Genomic DNA, 20789 nt, shown 5'->3' with positions numbered 1-20789 from the left:
TTTCAATTCACATATTGGGTACTCCCTTTTCTTATCCAATTTTACCTTCTACATTCCTCTCATTATTTTCATTTTAAATTTTGTTTTCTCACCTGCTACAACTTGTTTCCCTTCTGCACTCTTACTATTTCTCACCCATCCAGACACACAAAACCAATTTTTCTGTCAATGGTCATCTCACATCTTTTCTCCCCACTCTTAACATATCCGCATTCTTTCTCCACCTTTACCAATCTTTGCTAGGTGGTTATGGGTAGAATAGTTGTTGTTACACTTTTTCAGTTTTATCTCTACATCTTCACTAATTTGTATTTCAAATATCAAATTTTACTGGTCCCCTCTCCTCTTTTTTTTATCTCAAATTGTTAGTTTTGCCCTGTCTTAGCCTGTTTTTTTTTTCTTTTTTGTCTTTCTTCTATTTATCTTTCATTCTGCCCTTGTATATTTCTTCATTCACCTCTTTTTTTATTTTTCCTTCCATCTCAAATTTTAATTTTCTCTGCCTTAGCCTGGTGTTTGCCCCTCACTCTTAGTATTCCCTCTCCTATCATTTCAAAGTCACTTCTCATTCCTCTAGATATCTCTTAAGTTTTTCTTTGTTCCTTTTTTCCCCTCTTATTCCCTCTCAAAATTATTTTCTTTCACTGTGTCATCTCATATTTTCTTTCCTTTCTTATAATAGTCTCAGTCTCCTTACACCACTATTAATACTGGTCCATTTGCTGTCCATAGTGGGATTGTGAGGCAGAGTTATTTTGACAGTAGTGGGTTTGTTGCCTGGGATTTGTGGTTTTGTTCTGCCAGCACCTGCACAACAGCATCCAAGACATGGTGGGTTGAGTGATCCTCAGTCAACCAGCTGGAGGGAAGGACCTACCAAAGAATGACCCAACAACAATCAAAACCCAATTACATCTAGAGAACCAACATAAGTGGCATAAAGGGCAGCCCAAGAGCACCAAGTTCAAGAGATCAAGGAGTCTACATCACTGAATCTCACAGGCATCCTACACAGAAGTTCACACAACAAAGTCAGGAAGTCAAAACACATCAGTTGAAAAAGCAGAAGCAAACAAGAAGAGTCTCACAAATAATAGGAAGAGAAAGAAACAACAACTAATGGAAAGGAAAGGAGAAACCCTCAGAAAGAATGCTAAATGAAATAAAGACAAGTCAACTGTGAGATATTGATTTCAAAACAATGGTTACATGAAAGGTCAATGAGCTCAGTGCAAATTACCAAAAACTACAGGGAAGCTACAATGAACTCATTGCAAATGATATCAGCATGAAGAGGGACATAGAAACAATCAACAAGGGCCAAGAAGAAGTGAAGAATATAATTTATGAATTAAAGAACACAGGAGAAGGGATCAAAAACAGGCTAGAAGAAGTAGAGGATCGAATCAGAGAGCTGGAGGACAAGATAGAAAAAAAACACCAGAAAGAGCAAGAATAGAAAAAAGGCTCAAAAGGAATGAAGAAGGGTCAAGGGAACTGCAGGACAATGTGAAATGTAATAATATCCACATAATAGGAATACCAGAAGGAGAAGAAGAGGGGCAAGGGATAGAAAACCTATTTGAAAAAGTAGTGATGGAAAACTTCTCTAATATGAAGAGAGAAAAAGTCACACAAATCCAGGAAGCAAAGAGGGTCCCAATCAAGAGGTACCCAAAGAGGCCCATTCCCAGACACATCATAATTAAAATGGCAAAATTCCAAGATAAAGAGTGAATCATAAAGGCAACAAAGGAAAAACAGAAAGTAACATACTAGGGAGCCCCAATAAGGCTAGCAGCTGAATTCTCAAAAAGAACACTACAAGCCAGAGGGAATAGCAAGAAATATTCAAAGTAATGAAAACTAAGGGCCTACAACCAAGAATATTCACCCAGCAAGGCTCTCAATTAAAATGGAAGGCAAAATAAGGAGCATCCCAGGCAAAAGAAGGCTAAAGGAATACACCTCTACCAAAACCAGCACTGCAAGATATGCTAAACAGACTTCTTTAAGAAGAAGAAGAAAAAGAGTGAGAGAGGAACACAGGTACAAAGGGGATCAAATGACAATGAATAAGTGCCTATCAATAAGAAATCTTAAATATAAGTGGATTAAATGTTCCAATCAAAAGACATAGGGCAGCTGAATGGATAAGGAAACATGACCCACACATATGCTGCTTATAAGAGACCAACCTCAGAAAAAAATCCCTATACAGACTGAAAGTAAAGGTTTGGGAAAAAATACTCCATGAACAGGGGGAAAAAAGCCAGAGTAACAATACTTAATATCAGACAATATAGACTTCAAAACAAAGGCCATAAAAAGAGGCACAGAAGGACACCTCATAATACTCAAGAGAAGAATCCATCAAGAAGATATAAGCATTATAAATATATATGCACCCAACATAAAAGCACCCAAATATATAAAGAAAATCTTGGAGTATTTCAAGAAAGATATAGATAGCAACAGAATTATAGTAGGGGATTTTCACACCCTACTGTCAACAATGGACAGATCTTCCAAACAAAATATCAAGGATATTGTGGAATGGAATGATACATTAGATCAAATGACTTAACTGATATATATAGAACCTTTCATTCTAAACAAGGAAAACACACATTCTTTCCAAATGCACATGGAATATTTTCAAATAGAGACTACATGATAGGACACAAAATAAGCCTCAACAAATTCAAGAAAATTGAAATCATATTAAGGAACTTCTCCAACCACAAGGGACTGAAAATAGGAACCAACCTCAAGGGAAAAACTCCAAAACATTCAAAATCATGGAGATTGAATAGCATGCTATGAAACAATGAATGGGTCAAGAATAAGACCACAGAGGAAATCAAAAAATTCTGGAAACAAATGAAAATGACCTCACAAAACCCCAAATTTTATGGAACACAATGAAAGCAGTCCTGAGAGGGAAGTTTATAGTGATACTGGCCTACCTAGAAAAGATAGAAACATTTCAAATAAGCAACCTAACCCTATACCTACAAGAACTAGAAGAACAACAACAAAGACAACTCAGAGCAAGTAGAAGGAAGGAAATAGCCAATATCAGAGCAGAATGAAATGACATAGAGAATAAAACAGCAATTGAAAGGATCAATAATCCAGGAGCTGGTTCTTTGAAAAGATAAGCACAATTGACAAGCCTTTAAGCAGGCTCATCAAGAAAATGAGAGAGAGGACCCAAATAAACACAGAAATGAAATAGGAGAAATTACAACTGATACCACAGAAATACAAAGGATTGTAAGAAATTACTACAAAGAACTATATGCCAAGAAATTTAGAAACCTAGGTGAAATGGACAAATTTCTAGAGCAATATAATCTTCCAAAACTGAATGAAGAAGATGCAGAAAGCCTGAAGAGATCAATAACAGCTAATGGAATTGAAGCAGTAATCAAAAAACTTATACCCTTTACTACATCATGGATAGAACTGAAGAGCATTATGCTAAGTGAAATAAGCCAGATGGTAAGGGACAAATACCATATGATCTCACATTTAGCTGGAACATAATCAAAAAAAGAAAAAAAGCAAACAAAATATAACCAGAATCATTGAAATTAAGAACAATCTAACAATAGCCAGAGGGGAGGGGGGAAGGGACAGTGGGGAGAAGTGTTATCAGGAACTATTATAAAGGACACATGGACAAAACCAAGGGGGAGGCTGGAAGCAAGGGACAGAGATGGATTTGGAGGGGGTAGGGGTAGGGGTGGGGAGAAAATACAAACTACAATTGAACAACAATAAAATAATTAATAAATAAAAAAACTCCAGACACACAAAAGCCCTGGACCAGACAGTTTCAGAGGACAATTCTACAAAGCATTAAAGGAACTACTAACGCCTATCTTACACAGACTATTCCAAAAGATCCAAGAAGATGGAAGACTCCCAAACTCTTTTTATGAGGCCAGGATCATCCTAATCCCAAAACCAGATAAAGACACAACAAAGAAAGAAAACTCAGGCCAATATTGCTGATGAACACAGATGCTAAATACCTCTACAAAATATTGGCAAACTGCATCAAACCATGCATTAGAAAGGTCATACACCATGACCAAGTGGGATTCATCCCAAAAATGCAAGGATGGTGCAATGATCACAAATCAATAAACATAATACACTACATAAACAAAACAAAAGACAAAAATCACCTGATTATATCCATATATGCGGAAAAAAGCATTTGATAAGGTACAGCACCCATTAATGATAAAAACTCTTACCAAAGTGGGAATAGAGGAAGCATTCCATAACATAATAAGGACATATATGAGAGAACCACAGACAACATCATACTCAATGGGCAAAAACTAAAATATTTCCCACTAAGATCAAGAACAAGACAAGGTTGTCCTCTTTCACCACTCCTATTCAACATAGTATTGGAAATTCTAGCTGCAGCAATCAGACAAGAAAAGGAAATAAAAGGCATCCAAATTGGAAAGGAGGAAATAAAACTGTCACTGTTTGCAGATAATATGGTCCTGCACATAGAAAATTCTATAGACTTCACCCAAAAACTGCTTGACCTAATAAATGAATTTGGCAAAACAACCAAATACAAAGTCAATATTCAGAAATCAAAGGCATTTTTATATTCCAACAATGGTATATCAGAAGCAGAAATTAGGAAAAAATCCCATTTGATATAGCAACAAGAAAAACAAAATACCTAGGAATAAACCTAACCAAGAAGGTAAAAGAACTGTACTCAGAAATACACAATGCTGAAGAAAGAAATTAAGGAAGACAGAAACAAATGGAAACACATACTGTGTTCATGGATTGGAAGAATTAACATCATCAAAATGGCCATGCTACCCTAAGTGATTTATAGATTCAATGAAATCCCCATGACATATTTCACAGACATAGAACAAATGTTTCAGAAGTTTATATGGAACCATGAATGACCCCAAATACCTGCAGTAATTTTGAGAATGAAGAGCAAAGTAGGAGGGATCACAATACCTAATATCAAACTGTATTACAAGGCCAGTGTAATCAAAACAGCCTGGTACTGGCTTAAAAACAGGCACATAGACCAATGGAACAGAACAGAGAGCCCAGAAATAAACCCAAGTCTCTATGGTCCATTCATATCTGACAAAAGGGGCAGCAGCATAAAATGGAGCAAAAATAGCCCCTTCAATAAATGGTGTTGGGAGATCTGGACAGCTACATGCAAAAAAATGAAACTCGATCACCAACTTACACCATACACAAAAATAAATTCAAGGTGGATAAATGACTTAAATATACATTGTGACACCATAAGCGTCCTAGAGGAGAACATAGGCAGGGAAATCTCAGATATTCCATGTAACAATATTTTCACTGATATGTCCCCAAGAGCAATGGACATAAATTAAAGTATAAACAAATGGGATTTCATCAAAATAAAAAACTTCTTCATCGCTAAAGAAAACAGCATTAAAATGAAAAGAGAACCAACTATATGGGAAAACATATTTGCCAATGATACTTCAGACAAGAGTTTGATCTCCAAAATATATAAAGAACTCACACAACTCCACTCCAGGAAGACAAACAACCCAGTTTAAAAATGGGCAGAACACTTGAACAGACACCTCTCCAAAGAGGACATACAGAGGATACAAAGACATATGAAAAGATGTTCAATATCATTAGCTATCAGAGAGATGCAAATTAAAACCATAGTGAGATACCACTTCACACCATTGAGAATGGCCATCATAAACAAAGCAACAAACAACAAGTGTTGGAGAAGATGTGGAGAAAAGGGTCCCTCTAGTTCACTGTTGGTGGAATTACAGACTACTGCAAGCACTATGGGAAACAGTATGGACTTTACTCAGAAAACTAAAAGTGGATCTGCCTTTTGACCTAGCAATTCCACTGCTGGGATTATACCGTAAGAGCCATAAAACACCATTCCAAAAGAACTTATGCACCCCAATATTCATAGCAGCACAATTTACAATAGTCAAGTGCTGGAAGCAACCTAGGTGCCCATCAGTAAATGAATGGATCAAAAAACTATAGTACATTTACACAGTGGAATTCTATGCAGCAGAAAGAAGGAGCTCCTACCCTTTTGGACAGCATGGATGGAACTGGAGAGCATTATGCTAAGTGAAGTAAGCCAGGCAGTGAAAGACAAATACCATATGATCTCACCTTTAACAAGAACCTAAACAACAAAACGAAGAAACAAGCAAAATATAACCAAAGACACTGAAATAGAGGACAGGCTGACAGTGACCACAGGGGAGAGAAGAGGGAATTTCGGGGGACATTGGGAAGGGTTCACGGGAACAAACTTAAAGGACACATGGACAAAAACTACAGGGAGGGTGGTAATGGGAGGGAAGTGGGGAGGGTTGGGCGGGGTGGTAGATTGGGAGTAAAAGGGAGAAAACTGTCTTTGAACAATGATTAAAATAAAATTTTAAAAAAGAGCCCAGTGTCAATTTATTAATATTTAATTTATGGCATTTATGATATATTATCTAGTTAGCTCCATATATTACCTAATAATAGCAAGCTTATATGACCTCAGTGCTTTGTAAATGTCACCTCTTTGAATCCACATTTGAGCCCTGATTTCACAGTCCCATTCCACCAATGAGGAAGCTGAGACAAAGATTCAATAACTTGTCCAAGGACAGGGAGCAGACTTGACACCTGGCTGTCAGGTTCCATCTTCTATACAATGTACTCTGGTGCCTCACAGCCAAGCAGTAGTAATAGTAATAAATGTTTGAGCTTATTTTCCTGTCTTTGTTGTATGAGACTACAAATGTGGTGACCATACCTGTATGCATTCTGTGGAATTTTTAGTTCAGTATCAGTAGTAGAAGTTGAGAATACTAACCTGTTTACATTCCTCATCTACCACTCCTAACCACCTACCCCTCTGCCTTTCTTTCCTTGGTTATTCTGCCAACTGAAGACCCTCTCAGCAACCTTCTGCCACATACCACTGCTGCATACCTCCAAGTACCTTCCCCCAAAACATATTCTCCTTTCTACTAACCTCAATATTCACAGTTCATCATTGGAGCAATGATGTTATATTATTTCTTCCATGTTGCTAAAATAACCTATTTATCATTTGCAGTTGGGATTTTTCTCCTATTGATGTCCTTAAAATATTTTTTTACTATTGGGGGAAAAGTTTTAAAGTTAATAAAATTATGTTAGGTTGTCTTGTTCTCTAAAACTTTGTCCTGAAAATTGAAGTTCTATTTAATGAGTCTCTAACCCACCTTGACGGCGTCCAGTCAGGAAAGTTATCCCCACCTCCCTGACTTTATTTGAAAGGACACTCTATATCGTGCCTCAAGATGCTTATACACTAATTCCATTACAAGAACATGACAAAGCAGATTAACAAATGTACTCTTTAGTGCTACATACCATTTTTTGTTCCTCCACCCACCCACCCTTTCCTTTTAAAGAATTTTATCCTCTGTGTATTAGTGTGTATTTTTCCACTAGAGAAATTACTTCTTTCAGATTTAAACCATATCAAAAAATGTTCTGTTTGCAACTTAGCTTTCAGCAAGATAATATGAGCACTGAAAACCAGAGGCATCTTTCTTTCCCATAGCTACCTGGTAGGAATGATTGTTGAGGAATTTTAACTGTTCAGGAAGAGTCCTCTTCTGATTGTGTAACAGATAAAAGAGATCATAAAAGAGTGATGTGGGCAATGTTTGCTCCTCTCTGAACCAGAAAAATGTATTATTCCTGATTCGCCTTAACTGAAGGGCAAAACTGAACCTCATGCGTTCATTCTACACTTACTGCACAGCTGCTGCAGGAGCCATGCTGGGCAGAGGGTACATGGGAAGGCAGATGTGTGCACATAAATAAGATTCAAAGTAGTAAGATTTATAGTATGAGCAAATGTAAGATGTTATTGAAGCAGGGCTCACACTACTAATGAGCTCTCTGGAAAGGCTTCTTACAGGCAGTATTTTATGTGACAGTTTGCCATTAGACAGAGAGGTGGGAAGACAAGACAAAGAAAAAATAGCACTGAAAAAGCATGGAGGGATAAATACCCTAGAGTATTTTGGGAAGAGCAAAAAGCTTGATGTAACTGAAAGCTTGCAAGGGTAGGAAGTGAGAGGCAATTCAGATGCTTCTGAAAAAGTGTACAGGTAAAGCCATTTATTTATTTAAGTAACAAATACTTCCTGACACATGCTAGAGCCAGGCCTATGGAAGTTAGCAAGCAGACTTGACCCTGGCCCTCAACCTAGTGGGGAAGTCAGGCTTTAAAGAAACCATTGATCATTGATCAGACTGTGGAATTCTGAACAGCATTGTCATGCCATTACTTTAAGACTTCCTAGTGTGAGAAAAATCAAACTTCAATTTTTCTAAACCAAAAAAGATGGCATAACCCAATCTGTCAAATTTTAAAATGCATACTTTCCAAAATGTGTAATTTTCTTTGCCACTTGACACATGACAGCAATAACAAAAACAATAAAACACCAAGAAATAAGTATAATAATTGTTCCTAAAAGAAAAAAAGCAAACAAAATATAACCAGAGACATTGAAATTAAGAACAATCTAACAGTAGTCAGAGGGGAAGGGGGAGGGGATGGTGGGGGGAAGGATTTTCAGGAACTATAAAGGACACATTGACAAAACCAAGGGGAAGGGTGGAAGCAAGGGGAGTGGGTTTGGCTGGGGTAGGGGGGAAATGCAGACAACTCTAATTGAACAACAATAAAATAATTTTAAAAAAAGAATTGTTCCTCGCCTAAATGAGGTAAGATGCAAGTCTACTACACAGCTTAAAAAGAGATAACCATCGTCATCAAGAATTTTAGTAGTACTAGTATTTTCAGCCTAAATCTCATGCCAGGTACTCTGTTGAGTTTTGCTTGTCCCTTCTTTTAATCTTTATTACAAAACTTTTAATAGCTGCAATATTTCTCACCATGTTACTGATGAAGAACTGATCATTAGAGAGGAAAGAAAAATGCCCACACTTTTCAGAGATAATTAGATATGGACTCTGAGCTCACATCTGTTCCTGGGGAACCAGAATACTGTTGTAGTCCAACAAGAGAAGTGTTACAAAGATGAGGTGTGAGAGCTGTGAACCCATCCTGTGGTTTGCATATTCTTCCTAAGTTTGTAGCTAGAATAGACATGCTCAGAAATAGGGCCATAGCATGAGAAAGAGCCAAATGGGAACCTTTGACATTTTATTTCCAAACCATGTCTTTATACAAAATAGTAAACCAATAGCAATAACACACATCACAGGTGGAACTATTGGAATAAAGACCACTATCAAAGACCTAAAAAATTCAGGTAGATTGATTCTCATATCAACCCCATTGAACTCAACCTTTCTATGCATAAGAAAAATGGGTCTTGAAAGTTGCTGGGTTATTAAAACCTTAATTGAATGGTGTTATTAAATGTCCCTGCTATTCCTAAAATAGTCTCACAGTTTTAAAATGCTTTAAGTAATCTTGTTACTGAAACAAAGAAACAAGTCCTGGTACCTGGTATACATCTATCATTTTGCCAGGCTTTTTTCTATCCCAATAACCATTACTCCCTAGGGATAATTTGCTTTCACCTGGACGAAGTACACCACACCCTCTTATCTCAGGGTTATGTCATTTTTCTCACTCTGTCATAATGTATTCCACAGAGACCTTGATCACCTCACATCGCATAAGGCAGAATGTTGATAACAATTACCCTAGATCTCTTGGTGAGACACAGGAGTGCCAGAGTAGGAGGTAAAAATGCAAAGGCTTGCTCCTACATGGGAAGTTCAGCAGTTCCAGTTGTCTGGGACATATCAGGAGAGCCTCTTCAAAGGATGGGAAAATATGCTGCATTATGAGCCCACTACAACTAAGGAAGTGTCCTCTTTGAACTTTGGAAGCAATATGTACTACATTTACTTGTGCTGCCTCCCATCCATTTACCATAAGGGCACCACCTTTTAGGAAGGCAAAGGATAAGAAAAGGGTCTCCAGATGGTCCAAGTAGCTGCAAACATTTCTACCTTAAGATACCACAGATCTAGTTGTGCTCAAAGTGTCTGAGGAAGGCCTGATACTGTACAGAACCTGTGGCAAATCCTAATAAGAAAATAATAGTTCAGTTCATAGGGCTTTGAAGCAAAGTTATATTCTCAAGAGCATAATTATTCTTCTTTTGAGAAACAGCTCTTGGGTTTCTTCTTGATCTTGATAGACTGAATACTTGACTATGGGACAAAAAGTAAATGTGTGTCCTGCTTTGACCATCCAGAACTTGGTGTTATCTGAGTAACCAAGCTATAAAGTTGGATAAGTCAAGCACTTAAGCATGTAAGTTTCAAGCACCATGGGGAGTTCTTTATGGACAACTAGCCTAAAAAGAAAAAATCTGGAACTTGGTTCATGGACTGTTCTGCATGATAATACCAGTAACATTCATGAGTGGGTTTTTCACTGCTACAACAGCACTCTGTGGAACACAGTGAAAGAAGAAAATCCTTCTATTTGGCAGAACTTAAAGCAGCATATCTGGTTTTTGTTGTTGTTGTTTTATTTTGTCTACACAGAGAGATAACCAGAGCACAAATCCACAATAGTTCATGGGAGATAGTTGAGGGTTTAACCAAGTGGTGAACAGTTTGGAAAAATCCAAGAGTGAAGGATTAGTGACAAGGAGGTTTAGAGAATAGGTATATGAATGCATATATTAGAATGGCCTCAGAGTAGGATGTGAGTGCTCATCAAAAGGTGTCCTTGTGAATGAGGTTCTCACTAACTAGAGGAACAAGATGAAGATCCTGTGCACATTGGTCAACCTCTTTCCCCAACTATCTAACTGCTTTCTCAATGGCTCATGAATTGAATAGCCAGGGTGATGTAAATAAAAGTGACACATTGATTTCTCTTCTCCAAGACTTGTCTAACTGGCCTCATAACTCAAAGTCCAGCCAGCCACCAGATAGCCCAGTAGTTATAGTTAGACTCCATCTAAACTGGCAGGGTCCTCAATGTTTTTTCTAGGGTGGTGACATATGGATATGAATGTTTCCTTTGCTGCTCACCTTCCTTCTGCCAACAATTTGCTCAGGATTTATTGAATGCAATATTCACAGAGTACCCAACACATTGTTTCTGACCAAGGAACTGACTTTGGAGCAAAGCAAGTGAGAATACCACTCAAAGGATCTACCAAGTTCACCATGCCCCATGTCCCTAGAACCAGCTGACCTTAAAGAATACTGTGAGAAATGACAACATGGTAAAGTTAAGGTGTGTATATGGAGTAGAGTATATGTTCTGAACCAGCAACCATTGTTTAGTACTGTTTCTTTCTTGCTTGAAAATGTTGGTCTGGTATGCAAGAGAAGGAATTAAGGCTGGCATTTCTCACTCTTCCACTTAATCATACAGCCACAAAATCTATCCACTTCCTATGCCCACAGTTTTGGGGTGTTTTGTTTTTTTTTTCAGAGACCCTTAGAGCCAGGGAGAAATGCTCCTAGCAGAGATGGCAACAATGGTACAATGATGTGTAACTTGAAACTGCAGCCTCTCCACAACTCGAGGGATACCTGTTGACCATCTGTGGTGCCCTGATGTCCTCTAGCAGTTAGTGAATTTTAGTAGAGACAGTTAGGAGTTACCACAGCAATCTCTTGATTCAGCAAGTTCCTGACACAACAGTAGCTGCTTTCTTTATCATGGCACAGGTAACAAAATTCTGGGGCCTACTTATTTCCAAACAAGCTCAACATAGGTACAGATGCACCAGCCCTCCAATAATTGTAAGTACCAAACAACTGGCAATAAATTCCTTTCTATTTGAATGAACTAGTAAAATTTTGGTTATTTGAAATTGATCAATAACCAATCAAGCGGCAGAAGTTCAATTTTGGTAACATGTCAAAAATCCCTTAAAATATCTGTGCTCTTTGACATAATCTCCCTTTTTAGGGATTTCTTTCAAAAAAATAAATGGACAAGTACACAAAAGTGAATATGCAGAAATATATATTGGTCCAATTCAGGAAAATTGAAGTTAACCTTAACCTCTAACAAATGTTGTTTGATAAGTGAACAAGAGTAATCTATAGAATCAAAATCAAACCAGAAATTTTAGAATGATATTCTATCTTTCAACAGAGAAGAAAAATCTCATAGAATTTAGTGATTTTTTTGAAATCTCAACAAAAACACAATCCATGAAGACATGCATCTCAGTATTTAACTTTCTATAAATGGTTACTCTTTTGTCTTGTACTTGGAGAAGAGGGGAAGGAATAAAAAATCACAGATAAAAAGTTAAAATACTTTGTATATAATTTTCCAGCTTTCCAATTTAAATGTAAAATATTCATGTTTTATATAATTTCAAGTATAGCAACTAAAGTCATTGTGCACATTTTAGTAATTATTTATTTCACAACCATTTATTGAGTGCCTGTGCTATTCAATAAATGCTAAAATTGCCAAGACGAAAAATACACAGACCTATCAGAAAGAAGCTTTTACTTTAAAAGTCAGAAACATTTCCAATAAACAACCTAACCCTACATCTACAAGACCTGGAGAAAGAACAACAAACAGAGCACAGAGCAACTAGAAGGAAAGAAATAACCAAGATCAAAGCACAATTAAATGACATAGAAAATAAGACAATGATCCAAAAAATCAATAAATATGGGAGCTTGTCCTTTGAAAAGATAAGCAAATTCAGCAAGCCTTTGAGGAGATTCATCAAGAAAAAAATGACAGAGGACCCAAATAAACTCAGTAATGAAAGAGGGGAGATTACAACTGATATTACAGAGATAAAAAAGATTCTAAGACATTACTGCAAACAACTATATGCCAAGGAATTTGAAAACCAGGATGAAATGGACAGATTTATGGAAAAATATAATCTCCCAAAACTGAATGAAAAAGAAGCATGAAGCCCAAACACACCAATAGCAGCTGGTGAAATCGAAGCAGTAATCAAAAAACTCCTGGCACACAAAAGCTCTGGACCAGACGGTTTTGCAGGCCAATTTTACAAAACATTTAAGGAAGAGCTAACCCTTACCCTTCTCAGACTATTCCAAAAAATCCAAGAAGTGGGAACACTTCAAAACTCTTTTTACAAAGCCAGCATCATCCTAATTCCAAAACCAGATAAAGACTCAACAAAGTAAGAAAACTACAGGCCAATATCACTGATGAACATAGATACTAAAATCTTTAACAAAATATTGGCAAACCTCATCCACCAATACATCAAAAATATAATATGCCATGATCAAGTGGGATTCATCCCAGGAATGCAAGGATGGTACAACATTCAAAAATTAATAAACATAACACATCACACTTAAAAAAAGGAAAGACAAAAATCACATGATCACATCAATAGACGCCGTAAAAGCCTTTGATAAGGTACAGCACCCATTGATGATAAAAACACTCAGCAAAGTGGGAGTAGAGAGAGCATTCCTCAGCATAATAAAGGCCATATACAAGAATCCTACAGTCAACATTATACCCAATGGGCAAAAACTAAAATCTTTCCCACTAAGATCAGGAACAGACAAGGATGTTCACTTTCACCACTCCTATTCAACATAATATTGGAAGTCCTAGCCACAGCAATCAAACAAGAAAAAGGAAAAAAAGGCATCCAAATTGGAAAAAAGGAAGCAATACTGTCATTGATTGCAGAGGACATGATAGTATACATAGAAAACCTTATAGTCCCCACCAAAAAATTATTCAACCTAATAAGTGAATTTGGCAAAACAACAGGGTTCAAAGTCAATATTCAGAAATCAAAGGAAGTTTTATATGCCAACAATGAAAGATTAGAATCAGATATCAGGGAAAGAATCCCATTTGCTATAGCAACAAGAAAAATAAAGTACCTAGGAATAAACTTTACAAGGAGGTGAAAGACCTGTACTCACAAAAGTACACAGCAGTGAAGAAAGAAATTAAGGAAGACACAAACAAAATGGAAGCATAAACTGTGTTCATGGATTGAAAGAATTAACATCATCAAAATGTCCATACTACCCAAAGCAATTTCTAGATTCAATACAATCCTTATTAAAATACTAAGGGCTTATGCCACAGATATAGAACAAACATTTCAGAAATTTATATGAAACCATAAAAACCCCAAACAGCCATGGCAATTTTGAGAAAGAAGAACAAAGTAGGAGGGATCACCATACCTGATATCAAACTACATAACAAGGCCACTGTAATAAAAACAGCTTGGTACTAGCATAAGAACAAACACATAGAACAATAGAATAGAGAGGCCAGGAATAAACCAAAGTCTCTGTGGTCAATTAATATTAGACAGAGGGGAAAGAAGCATAAAATGGAGTAAAAATAGCACCTTCAACAAATGGTATTAGGAGATCTGGACAGCTACATGCAAAAAAAAAAAATGAAACTCGATCAACTTACACCATACACAAAAATAAATTCAAGGTGGATAAATGACTTAAATATAAGCCATGACACCATAAAAGTCCTAGAGGAGAGCATAGGCAGGAAAATCTCATATTCCATGCAGCAAAATTTTTACCAATATGTCCTCTAGAGCAAGGGACATAAATGAAAGAATAAACAAATGGGATTTCATCAAAATAAACATCTTCTGTATGGCTAAAGAAAAGAGCATTAAAATGAAAAGAGAACCAACTATATGGGAAAACATATTTGCCAATGATACCTTGGACAAGCATTTGATCTCCAAAATACATAGGAATTCAAATGACTCCACTCCAGCAAGACAAACAACACAATTAAAAAATGGGCAAAGGACCTGAACAGACACTTCTCCAAGGAGGACATACAGAGGACCCAGAGACATATGAAAGGATGGGCAGCACCACTTGCCACCAAAGAGATACAAATTAAAACCACAATGAGATACTACTTCACACCTGTCTCTCACCATCATAACCAAAATCAAGAAACAACAAGTGTTGGAGAGGCTGTAGAGAAAAGGGAACCCTGCTGCACTGCTGGAAATTCAAACTGGTGCAGCCACTGTGGAAAACAGTATGGAATTTCCTCAAAAAACTAGAAATGGAACTGCCTTTTGACCCAGCACTATCACTGCTGGGATTATACCCTAAAGATCATGAAACACCAATTCAAAAGAACCTATGCACGCCAATGTTCATAACAGTACAATTTACAATAGCCAAGTGCTGGAAGCAACCTAGGTGCTCATCAGTAAATGAGGGAATCAAAAAACTGTGGTACATTTACACAATGGAATACTATGCAGCAGAAAGAAAGAAGGAGCTCCTACCCTTCATGACAGAATGGATGGAACTAGAAAGCATTATGCTAAGTGAAATAAGCCACGTGGTTAAAGAGATATACCATATGATCTCACCTATAAGTGGAACTAATCAACAAAACAAGATACAAGGAAAATATAACCAGAGATGTTGAAATTAAGAATAAAGTGACAGATACCAGAGAGGAGGGGGGAGAGAGGTAATAGGGGAAGGGCCATCAAGAAACATGTACAAGGGGCACATAGACAAAGCCAAAGGGTGTAGGTTCAAGGGTGGGAGGTGGAGATGGCAGGGGAAGGGGGTTGTAGTGTGGCAAAAATGGAGACAACTGTTCTTGAACAACAATTTAAAAAAAGACTAAAACAAAAGAAGCTTTTGATAGAGTAGGAGGGACTAAACTTAGCAGTTAAATATCAAAAGTTGGTGTGTTACACAGTGCTTTTTTCTAGCTCTCATCTTTCTGCCCTTTCAGCATGTACAAGGGAGCTGCCAGTGATATCAGAAAGTGATCACAGTTCACCTCTAATGTATGATAACTGTTTCAAATCATTTTCTTTCTGTTATATTTTAAATCCAGGGGTGTTGTCATATAATAAGTTTAAAATATTTCCATGATCTTTATTCTTCCTGTTTTATAGCTCAGGATTTTATTAGCATGTTTCTCAGAATCAGCCTCCAGGGAACACAACCTGTGGTGTGGATGTGGTGAGCAGTGGTTGGCGTGCGCTATGTATTAAAGATAGAATCGAAGGGATTTGATGATGAGTTGGAGGTGATATTTAAAAAAAAAGAAAGAAAAGAAAAATCAATGATGAAACAATAAGATGTTTGTACTGAACAACAGGAAAAACAGAATCACCATTAACTGATAAGAAAAAGAGCTTGGGAAAGGCAGGGGTTTTGTTGGGGGAGGAAGGGCTTCCTTAGCACAGAATAAATGCTGGTATAGTTTGCAGCATGTCCCCAGTTGTGCCCTTGACTGGAGCAAGTTCGTTCCAGCTGATTGACATCTGCAGTATTGTATCCCATGGCACACCTTCTTCATTTCTTGTCATGCATGAAGCTGAGCAGGGAAACACTGAAGTCTACCTGTGCACTTGATGGGGTAGAGGACTGTAACTAATAGGCCTTTCTTTACCCAATAACCACATTCAGGTATTAAAAATATAGGGGTCAGATTTCTTTATTCATCAATTCACAAATAAATTTTTTTGTTTAGTGATGAAGAAATGAACAATGTCATCAACTGTGTATTTGCAGTTTTACAAATTAACATTCAACTGTTGGGATATATGAGGGAAGTTGCAGATGCAACCCTCCACATACGTCCCTCATAAATTTGGGGAGCTACAGTTTAAAAAAGCATTTCCTCTGCATTGATAGTTGTACCAACCAATATTAATTTTTCATACAGCCTGAGCCCTACCATATCCAAGACATTATCCTTTTACTCAAAGACACTGGAGCACAGTGGGAAAGAGGGAGACACAGATTGAAACATTGTGTACAATTATTAAATCTAGGCTGGGGGACTCAATTCAGATGAGACACAAAGATAGAGATGAAGGGATGAGGAGAGAGGCTGAGGAATCAATAGAGATTGGTGAGAAAGACACCTGAGGAATACACAGATACACATAAAAAGAATAAACGATATCCTGGCAGAAGGGGACATAACCTCAAAGAGTGAGCTAAGAGTGACTTGGGAACAGAGAAACAATGTTGAAAAGGTTCATCAGAATGTTTATCACCTAAGTTTATTATACAAACACAGCCAGTAAACTGTAATTATGTCTGTGCCTGTGTTCTGTGTTTCACACTTGTCCTAATTAATCCTCAGTGCAACACTTGGAACTTGGCATTATTACAAGAGGAAGAACCTGAAGCTCAGTGATATTAAGCAAGTTGGCCAAGGTCAATAACCAGTAAGCACTAATGTTAGAATGAAAATCAAATTAGCTAGTTCAAAATCCTGTGCTTTTCCCCCCCTTTCCTCTCTGCCTCTCCAGAGACAGCCTAACTTTCTATGTCATAAAATTCAAGTGCAGAAGAAATCCTTCTTGGTTCCTCCTATAGGTGAAATCAGATCCACCCTAATTTCCAAAATGGTTCAGGTTGACCCAGGGACAGACTTTTCAGGAAACACACCTGGACAGGGCCTGTCCCCTCAGGTCTCCCTGGGGAAGCTAATAGTCCTGCCTCAGCCATCAGAGACACCTTCCTTCAGCCCTCTATGCTGCAAGGAAAGCATCACTCACTGTGTCTCCCTAGGCATTTAATAAAGCAAAGGAACTCACTCATTATCATTACTGTGCTTGATATTGTTGTGTGCTAGTTACCAGACCACCACTTTGAAAACTAGCACTGACATTGCTTAGGAACCCTGTGGATCAAGGGTCTTTTCTCTATCTGCATGGATATTAAAAAGAAAAAATATTATTACATAGAGGAGATATCAGCATGTTTAGTCATCCTATCATTCACCCTGAAAGTGAACTCCAGTCCCCACCCTAAAAATCTGCAAAGTGACACAATCTAAAATAAATTAATGAGCTTTCTGATTTTAGCTAAGGTGACCATATAACTTCCCCAAGCCCAGACACTTCTAAGAGTGGAAGGGGGTGTCATTAATAAATGTACTACAAAACAGGTAGAAAATAATCCTCCTTCTACTTCACATATTATCTGCTAGAGCTAGATATTTAAAATTGCATTAGTTATCCTACTAGTAACTGTTATTAAATATATCAAATAACCAAAAGAAGGGGTAGGGTTTAGATAAAAGAAAGGGAGATAGGATGACATTTCAGCCAAGGGATGCAATCATGCTGAAATTATAGTTGATGTATAATTATGTGTCATATGTTAAAACAGAAGTAAGACTAACAAATACTAGTGACACTTTTAAACACAAAGTGATCAATAGTATTACACAAAGGGGTATGATTTGCTCACATTTCTTTGCAAAGAGAATCTCTTTTCATATAGCACACCAGTTGCTATACTTTTGAGTTTTTATTATTTGAAAATAATTCGGCACTATGGTTCCAACTGTATTAATGAGCTATTGCTGCATACCAAAGAGCCCCAAAACTCTGTGGCTTAACATTTAATACAAACATTTATTATCTCACAGTTGCTGAAGGTCAGGGTTCCAGGAGTGACTCACCTGGTGGTTCTGGGTCACAATTTCTCATGAGGTTGAAGTTGATACATAAGGTGGGGCTGTAGGTGTCTGAAGGCTTGACTAGAAAGGACTGAGGGACCTTGGTCCTTGCTCACTTGTGTGACCTCATTTCTTGCTTGGCTGTTCACAGAGGCCTTGGACCTTCACAGCCCTGTCTACTCTACAGAAAGGTTCACAACACAGCAGCTGATTTCCTCCAGATCCAATGATCTGAGAATGCAAAAGTGACCATGATGGAAACTGCACTGGTCTGCAGAAACTAATCTCTCTTCTGCTGACGCACAGCCCAACCCTGAAACCAGTCTTCCACAAGTGTGTGACTACCACAAATTGGGGAACATTGGGGCAATCTTGGAGGCTGGCTAGCAAATCTTTTAATTTTGCTCAATTTTACATCACTATCTGGTATCCCAATTATTTCATAAGTATAAATAAAAATTTTAATTCAAAGTACTATGAGAAATATAATATTGGTACATAGGCAATATTTTACATTAAGATCATATGACTATGAAAAACATATTACATTCTCCTTATGTTTCTAATTTCACCAAGAACAATCCTATATCTATTTGATTTATTTACCATTGCTTGTCTTCCCAAAGTAAGACAGGTATTTTATATCTAACTGACTACACCCAGTCACAAAAACAGTCATTAACATAAAGTAGGAGACATAGAAACACTCACTGAATAAATGGATGACAGATACTTTACTCTGGGTTGGTAATTAGCAGCAGACCAATCTTGGGAACAATGACCTTGGCCCTCCATCCTGAAGTTATTCTTTCTGTCCAAAAGGACATACCTAGTCCAGTTGAAGGCATACACTATGGGCCAAATCAGTGATCTCACAGAGCCTCAAGTTAGAAACACAAGGTACAGATCAGGGAGACACATGAGCCACCTGTAAGTTATCATGAGATAGGAATTTGTCTATGATTTCAAAAGATCAAACTCCCATGGACTAACATTCATGGGATTTAGTCTTTAAATGGAACCTAGATCCAGTACAGGTGTAGATATTGAGACTAGCAGTCTTAAAGGAAAGAGGTTCTCATTATTGGCTGAACTTCCATGTCTTTTTAAAGGCTTGTGCAACTAAAGCTAGAAGGGATGAGACCTTTACTCAGGGTCACAGAGCCAGTTCCAATCAAGGTCAAAGCTTTATTCTCTTGTTTTCCACCAGTCTTCACCATCTGAGATCAAACATACTCAACTCCCATCCCAAGGTAGAAAGGTTCTGCCCACAGAGGTCCTGGACTCCACAAAGTATTCACCTTCCCCTCAGTCCCAGTCCCCAACAGAAAGCCAGGGATGCTAATACCACCAGAATCTACCTGGAGGCCCCATGCCACCTAACTGCAAGGACCCACAGCCAAGGTGAGCTCAGCATTGCCTTTCTGGTGTGTTGCTGAAAAAAAAAATCTCTCCTGAAAGGAGGCTTGGTTAATATTAGTTAAAATGCTACCTAAAAATGTGCTTACCAGTGGAAAAACCCTTCAGCTTTTCTTAATTCTGACACATGTTATTTTATGCAACAGGTGTGTTTCTTCAAAAAAAATTTTAAATACACACAGGAGTAATTTAAATTCCCTAGAGAGTTATCCATTTAGAGGAACCCTGTTGTAAATCCTTTCACAAACTGAAGGACATTTAAATAATTACCCTCTAATTTGCGTGTTCTGTAAGGTCAACTATTTAAATGTCTGGTTTTCTTAATTCAAGACACACCTGCATTTATATACCCCCTTTAAAACTCATTATAGCTGACCAATGTATTTTTTTCTTTTAACAGTAAAAAAAAAAAAATTGGTATTTTGGTGAAATAGCCGGGAGATATCTATTATGCTGGCAACTGTCGTAACCTACACTTATTGCAAAGAAGATTTCTGTTGAACTGATCTAAGCTTAATATGATCTAGAGTCAGATTGTCTTATACTAAAAACCTATACTGAGCACATACATTAAAAGTCCTGTAATTTATATTTAATCTTTAAACTCCTATAATTTGTATTCAACCTAGTAATGATATTTAGTTAATTAATTCAGTGATTAACCATGATGTATTTTTACTTAGCCATAAATTTATCAAAAGTGTCATTGACTACAATACGTTGACAACAAAAATATTTAAAAATATTTGAAATATTTGAAAATATTCTTTAAAATATTTCTTTGACCAATGAATTTTTTAAGTCAAGCTAAAAATGATTCAGTGAAAAGGTTGCTCCTTATTTG

The 20789-nt window shown here is 37.3% G+C and overlaps 1 long non-coding RNA gene across 1 annotated transcript; it reads right to left on the bottom strand.

The window, feature by feature from the left end:
• Nucleotides 1-4183: 4183 nt before the first annotated feature.
• On the bottom strand, nt 4184-20332 carry LOC118501168. The gene is made up of 3 exons (XR_004903775.1): nt 20322-20332; nt 16397-16407; nt 4184-4412 (listed from the first exon to the last, which is right to left on the bottom strand). It is a non-coding gene; the product is annotated as an uncharacterized LOC118501168 (long non-coding RNA).
• Nucleotides 20333-20789: the final 457 nt, after the last annotated feature.

Source organism: Phyllostomus discolor, chromosome 6 (assembly GCF_004126475.2).
Source record: "Phyllostomus discolor isolate MPI-MPIP mPhyDis1 chromosome 6, mPhyDis1.pri.v3, whole genome shotgun sequence".
In the NCBI taxonomy this organism is placed as follows: domain Eukaryota; kingdom Metazoa; phylum Chordata; class Mammalia; order Chiroptera; family Phyllostomidae; genus Phyllostomus; species Phyllostomus discolor.
Note: the sequence above shows the minus strand (reverse complement) of the source record. Positions and strands in the feature narration are given on the sequence as shown.